We start from the raw sequence: 7,092 nt of genomic DNA, 5'->3' as shown, positions 1-7,092 counted from the left end.
GCTCGAAATTGCCAGCGCATCGCTCGAGCCCAAAGGACGCACGAAAAGAACGCACACAGGACGAGCGCGAACTAATGCGTCACAGCTCAACACTTGAAGCGCACTGCTCAAACATAAAGCAGGACGCACGAAACAAACGAACAGGTACACACAAGACGAGCGCGAACTAATTGTCACAGTTGTTACTTATTTCTGTTTGAACAGCGCGCTCCTTTCACAAACGCGGCCGCTGCAGCGAGCGAAGCGAAGCACCCCACCGGCCGCCCCTTCTTTCCTTGAGATAAGCGCAGGAAAGCGACGACACCCTGTAGAGCGAACAGCAACGGCGTTCGCAGGGGCGGGGCGACGATCTTTAAAGCGCGCAATACGCGCGCACGTCGCGCCATCTATGTGGCCACTAAGAAAGCATGCTGAATTACTTGGTGTATATAAATAGCTCGCCGTTAGCAGGCTGAGAGACGGTGCTGTCGTGGCCTGACGTCTAACGCGGCGGGCTGCAAAGCGAGAGGTCGCCCGTTCGATTCCGCGCGTCGGAAAGAATTTCTTAATTATTTTTCTTTGTGGCCTTTCTATATATATACATACTTATACATATACGGTGAATGACGGCGACGGGGACGGACATTTTCCAGCCGAGACTGTCCATATAATTGCTATCGCAATAAAATGTTACCCAAAGTGTCAAGAATTAATGTGGAATCAGACAAGGCTGCCCCTTGTCATCGTTATTATTCGCAGTTTTTCTCGAGCCCTTTTGTCTGAAAAACCTTCATAATGAGAGAATTCATGGCTTTACGTTGTTGACAAACGAAGTCAAAGTACTGAGTTATGCCGACGACATAGCTGTTTTCCGTACCGATAAGAACAGCATAAAAGAAAGCGTGAAAGAAGCAGGATTATTTTGCACAGTTACAGGAAGTTTTATCAACTGGAGCATGGGTTTCTGGCATGGAGCACATGAATGACGTGTGCCTAAAGTTCTGCGGGAATGGTACGCGGCGCTTTACTCTGACGACTAAAGGAATGGGGGCCTGTGGGGCTTCATGGAACCGTGGACCTGATGGTGATGAAAGAGTACCAGAGGTGAGGATCATGCGGCCGGGATGGCCAGTTGTGACCCAATGGCTATGAACGTCGGGACAGAATTAAGAGTTGCTACTCTCAACGTTAAGGGCCTTGCTGCTAGACGACGGCAGTATCAATTAAGTCGATTGATGCTTGAGCACGATCTCGATGTTGTTGGCATTCAGGAAACGAAACTAGAAAGTCAAGATCAGACCGACCGCATGGTCTCTTCATTTAGAGCGCGGTACAATGTATGTGTGTCTCATGCTGTTTGAATGTCTGCGGGTTGTGCACTACTACTTAGAAATTCTCTTGGTATAGTAGAAGAGACTGTAAGTGTGTCTAGTACTGGGAGATTTATAGTATGTGTAGTTTTTAGAGTCTGCCGTCTTTTGTTAGCTGCGACAGGATGGTCATTATGCTTGGAGATTTTAATTGTGTTTGTAATCCTCAAGACAGAGTAAAAAAAAAATAACCGTAAAAGATCAAAGTGCACTGCTACTCAGCACAATTGTACAAGGTTGTAATCTTGAAGATGTAGGTGTCGCGCTCTCTGCATGGGAGCACTATACCCACTTTCAGCACGAAAGCCATGCAAGGCTTGACAGAGCCTATGTGTCAATAGACTTAATCCGAATATGTTCGAATTATGAAATTAAAAGTATCCTCCAGTGACCATAGCTTAGTGATGTTCACTATAGGGCATAAACAAAAGAGGAAGAGTTATAACTGGGACGTATGGAAATTACATGATAAAATACTTAAAGACGAATTGTTTGTAGAAGGTGTACAGGACAGCATTAACAAAATGGTAACTGAGCCCCAAGTAAACGCAATCGAAGCCTGGGAGCGTTTTAAGGAAATTACAAAGATGAGGGCCACTGAAAGATCGGGTGTACTGTGTAGAAGTGAAAAGGAAAAAGAAAAAGAATTGCAATGTCAGTTAGACTATGCACTGAGTCTAGAAAGTAAACTACCTGGAAAGTACACAAAATAACTGAGAGTTGGAGGCGATTGTCATTTGAAAATACAGAGGGGCAATGATAAGAGCGCGTGCAGAAAAACCATTTCTTAGCGAAACGCCTACAAAACGTGCTCTAGGTGACGAAAAGAGGTACGCCAAGCGCAACGAAATTAAAGCGATAACGAGTAGCGGAATCGCACGAGAAGGTGAAGCTATTGAGCAGGCATTTGTTGAATACTTTCATGGCTTGCTTGGTCAAGAAGTGAAAGCTGATAAAAGGTTTGAGACTGAGTTTGCGAAAGAGAGCAATTGCAAATACCGATCAATATTTTCGAGATAGAAAAAGCTATCGACGAGTTGTCTGTTGGCAAAGCACCTGGACCCGACGGATTGAGAGCAGCAATATATAAGACATTTAAAGCGCAATATCGGTAGCCTTGCATCGTGTTTACACAGCTTCCGTCTTCATTTCGAAAGACACACGTAATACTAATACCGAAGACCCTATAAAATTATTGTCCGTGAAGTCGTGTCGATCGATCAGCTTAGCCAATGTAGATTATAAAGTGTTCATGAATGTTCTCGCCAGTAGGTTGCACGTGGACCACATCAAACTTGTGGAATAAAAGTACGCACGATAAACACCAATGTTCATGTAGCAAGGAGTGTCTTGGAGAGTTGTGATGTGTTCGAGAGCAGAACGGCATTGATGCAAATGGATATGAAAAAGGCCTTCGATCGTGTAAACGATGACGTTCTATTTTAAATGCGAAGCATTTCTCAGCGAACCTTTGCCAATTTGAGCGTTTCTATCTACGTATTTATCTATCTGTCTATCTATCTAACCGCCTACGTCTGGGTGCTCTCATGATCGCCTCCTTAACTTGGTGTAGACCAAAATTGGCATGGGAGGGGCGAGAACAGATATTGGTAATTTAATGTGAGAGCGTTAAGAAAAATTGACATCAGCAGCGTTGACCCGACGAATTGAAAGAATAAAGATTATGATCCCAGGAGGAATCGAACCCAAGCGTTCTGCGTGACAATCAGGTATTCTACCACAGAGCCACGCCAGGTCTATAAACTGGTTTGGAAAAACAGCATATGCAGGCGTAATATCGGTGCAACATCAATTGTGGTTGTGGTGCTGGCTATCTAATTTTACAAGAAAGCAACAAACACTAGATATGTACTCCTACGATACAGGCGTCATATCAGATTAACGCCTGTGGTTCCAGTGTCGGCTCCACTTTTATAGCAATCTAATAAACATTACATTTGTATTCCTGTGATTCAGCAAGCTACATTAAAGCATTGCTCGACCCAGGAGGAATGCAATAACGAAAGTTACGTATGATATTCACATGATTGCACCATAAAGTGCACTTATAGTTTCAATAATACTGACGTATGTATTTTAACGTGAGGGCTGACGTTACGTCGCACCGTAAGTTACCCTTTAAACGCCAGTGTTGTCGCCGTGCCTGGTAAACCCACGATGTGCACACAGCATGGCGATCACTTTCCAATGCCCCGGGCCTGCATTTGCTCGCGCATTGCAGAGAGTGTGGGTGTGAACCCGTCTTTAATGACGCGACAGTAGTGTCCCTGGATAGCAGATACTTAGGCCACAAGATAATAGAAGCCTTCCACATAAGAGGAAAGGGTGAAAGATGTGTCAGCGCTCCCTCTATCAGTTTGTCCGACAAGGAGTTCGATTATCTGCGGTCCACGTGCTATCGTTAACTAAGCGGGAGTGATTGGCAATTTGAAATCTTTGACCGGCGTTGTTTCTTGGCTACGCGGTTTCACGTGTTTTTTCGTTGTCTGTGACACATCATACTTGCTGCGCCTTTTTAAGGTTGACACGGTTTTTAATAAACTAGTTGTGAGTCTGCGCTCGTTTTCGTCATTTCTTATTGGAGTCTCGTCCTGCTGCTCAGTTTTTCTGAAGATGTTCTCATCCGAAGTCAGACGCATTATCCATTAAGCCACGCTGACGTACATCAACTCGAAATGTTGTCCAGATGGTGACGTTGTTGATACGTTGGATTTATCGTTCCCTTTCTTTTTTGTTATATTTTGTCTATCTTAGTACAGGTCGAAAACAATTTGGGATCCATTATCAGAAATTTGGAACTATACACCATCATTTTTTATTTTAAACATTGGCGTACACAGAACTGGTGCACTCTTGCAGCGGTATCTGTACGCAGAGGCTGTAAGGCTGGGGTAACGTAAAAAATGTAAAAAAGAAATCGCCCGCGACAGGACTCGAACCTGCGATCTTTTGACCCCAAGTCGGACGCCTTATTCATTAGGCCGCGCGAACGTACATAAACCTGCAATGTTGTGTAGAGGGTGACGTCCTCGATGTGTTGGATTTATCGTTCTCTTTTTTTTAATGACGACAGTCTTTCTTTCGATACTTGAACGCAGAAATTTTTGTCTATCTTTCTGTCTGTCTGCTGAACGCCCAGCCGTCTTGAACTGGTAGCTGCGTTCATACGTGTGAACATTGTCGATCAAAAAGCAAATATTAGGCGTATCTGATGCGCAACATCAATACCTAAGTATTAGGTGGTGTGTTCCTTTACTAGAAAATACATAGATACGTAATTATAAAGGCCCCAGTGTTTATAGGGAGCTTGCACGAACGGCGGCGACGCTATGCACTCTGGGTAGGCCGCCATTTTTTTGTCAGAGCCGACCGCGGAGTGCAGTGGCGCAGTCGTGTTTGCGAACGTTGGCGTAGCTTGCAGGTGTGATCAAGAGCGAGCGCGACGCTAATTCAACTCCAAGGAGCGTCGTGCACGATGCCAGCTACACTGGAAGACTACACCGCAACGTTGTGCCAAAAAGACCGCGAGCGGTAGGAAGAAAAGACGAGACTCTGCAGGCTGCACTCATACACGCTCCGTCGGACGACTGTGAAAGCGATGTGGACTTGTGGCCGCGCGTCGACATCGCCGATATTCACGAATTTCTCGTTTTGAGGACGAGATTTATTAGCGGGGAACAGCTGAAGTCGAGAAAGGCCCTCGAGGGCCACTTTACGAGTCGCTGGGAGCCGTGGGCGAAGAAAGTCGCCGCCGACACCGTGATCGTCGTCACTCAAGTAAGACGTGTTAATTATTTGACTTTTTCGTAGGTGCTAATGCTGTGATTCGACCAGTTCAATAAGCGTACCATTTTACACACATGTTTTGCTTCCTTGTTCTTGCCTCGATGCTCCTCTGAGCTTTCTCGTTTACGCCAAGTGTAGCGTAAATTTTACGGCACCTTCCCGTAAGCTCTTGGTTAGTAGGGGTTAATGCGGAGCTGTCGTAAAGCCGACGCAAGTCAGCGCAGAGAAATAAACATCAGCACCTACGAAAAAGTCAAATAATTAACACGTCTTACTTGAGTGACGACGATCACGGTGTCGGCGGCGACTTTCTTCGCCCACGGCTCCCAGCCACTCGTAAGGGCCCTCGAGGGCCTTTCTCGACTTCAGCTGTTCCCCGGTAATAAAACTCGTCCTCAAAACAAGAAATTCGTGAATATCGGCGATGTCGACGCGCGGCCACAAGTCCACATCGCTTACACAGTCGTCCGACGGAGCGTGAATGGGTGCAGCCCGTAGAGTCTAGTCTTTTCTTCGTACCGCTCGCGGTCTTTTCGGCACAGCGTTGGGGTGTAGTCTTCCAGTGTAGCTGACGACGCTTCTTGGAGTTGAATTTGCGTCGCGCTCGCTCTTGATCACATCTGCTAGCTACGCCAACGCTCGCAAACACGACTGCGCCACTGCACTCCGCGGTCCGCTCTGACGAAAAAATGGCTGCCTACCCAGAGTGCATAGAGTCGCCGCCGTTCGTGCAAGCTCCCTTTAGGCTGCGCTGAAAATGCCACGCTATTCACTAAAAAGCCCTCTCCCGACGATATGGTGCTGCCACCTGGCAGTGGCCCTGGGTTCTGCACAAGCTCACGTTTCCCGACGCCGCCGCCAGATGGCGTCCATATATCACGTAGCGCCTCCTCTATTTTACCAATGCCAGCCAGATGCGGCCGATTCAACATAGAGGAGGCGCTGCCTGAGGCAAGGCAAAACATAAATGGCCGCTTGATGAAAAAAGTGGTACGAGAACAGCATCACGGGTGGTCACGGATGAGACCAGGACTCACGTAGTATGGCCGGCAGACGACTATCGTCTTTCGACGACATTTGCAGCGAAGCCCGCAGATACGGGGCCCATTTTTTGTTATGTTTGGTCTATCTTAGTACAGGTCGAAAACAAGTTGGCATCCATTATCAGAAATTTCGAACTTTGGACCATCATTTTCGATTTCTGATAATTGGCGTACACAGAACTGGTGCACTCTTGCAGCGGCATCTGTACGCAGAGGCTGTAGGGCTAGGGTAACGTATAAAAATGTGAAAAAGTCGTTCGCGGCAGGACTCGAACCTGCAATCTTCTGATCCGAAGTCAGACGCCATATCCATTAAGCCACGCGGACTTACATCGACCTGCAATGTTGTCTAGGTGGTGACGTTGTCCATGCGTTGGACTTATCGTTCTCTTTCTTTTTTGTTATGTTTGAGCTATCTTAAAACAGGTCGAAAACAACTTGGCATTCTTTATGAGAAACCTGGAACTATGGACCATCATTTTGAAACACGCGCAAGGACACGAAATCACATTGATATGACTTTTTGCAACGGAACACTTGCGATCGACATTCAGACTTTCCAACGCGCATTTTTTGCACATTATCGTTCACTTTTCGCGTTTCGAAAGGCGAATGTAGATGGTTTTAAAAAGGAGATTTTTGAGCGCATGCCTATGAAACAAAAGAGCAATTAGGAAGGAATAAAACAGAAGGAGAAATAGAAAACGCAATCGATCATTCAAACTATGGGACCAGACGGTCTAACTAGTGTAACCGCTGGTTCGTACAGCACTCTTAAAGGAGGTCTGTCCCGGGTGCTGACCGATTTATTCACTGAAGTGTATCAGCACAAAACTACCCTACCTTCATTTGGCAAACCGCACACAATATTGATACCTAAGACTGATGAAGTA

General features: G+C 46.2%; 1 non-coding gene across 1 annotated transcript; it reads right to left on the bottom strand.

Moving 5' to 3' along the window:
- Positions 1-6,453: 6,453 nt before the first annotated feature.
- On the bottom strand, positions 6,454-6,526 carry Trnar-ucg (transfer RNA arginine (anticodon UCG)). Its single transcript has one exon. It is a non-coding gene; the product is annotated as a tRNA-Arg (tRNA).
- Between the last annotated feature and the right edge of the window lie 566 nt (positions 6,527-7,092).

Source organism: Rhipicephalus sanguineus, chromosome 1 (genome assembly GCF_013339695.2).
Source record: "Rhipicephalus sanguineus isolate Rsan-2018 chromosome 1, BIME_Rsan_1.4, whole genome shotgun sequence".
NCBI lineage: Eukaryota > Metazoa > Arthropoda > Arachnida > Ixodida > Ixodidae > Rhipicephalus > Rhipicephalus sanguineus.
Note: the sequence above shows the minus strand (reverse complement) of the source record. Positions and strands in the feature narration are given on the sequence as shown.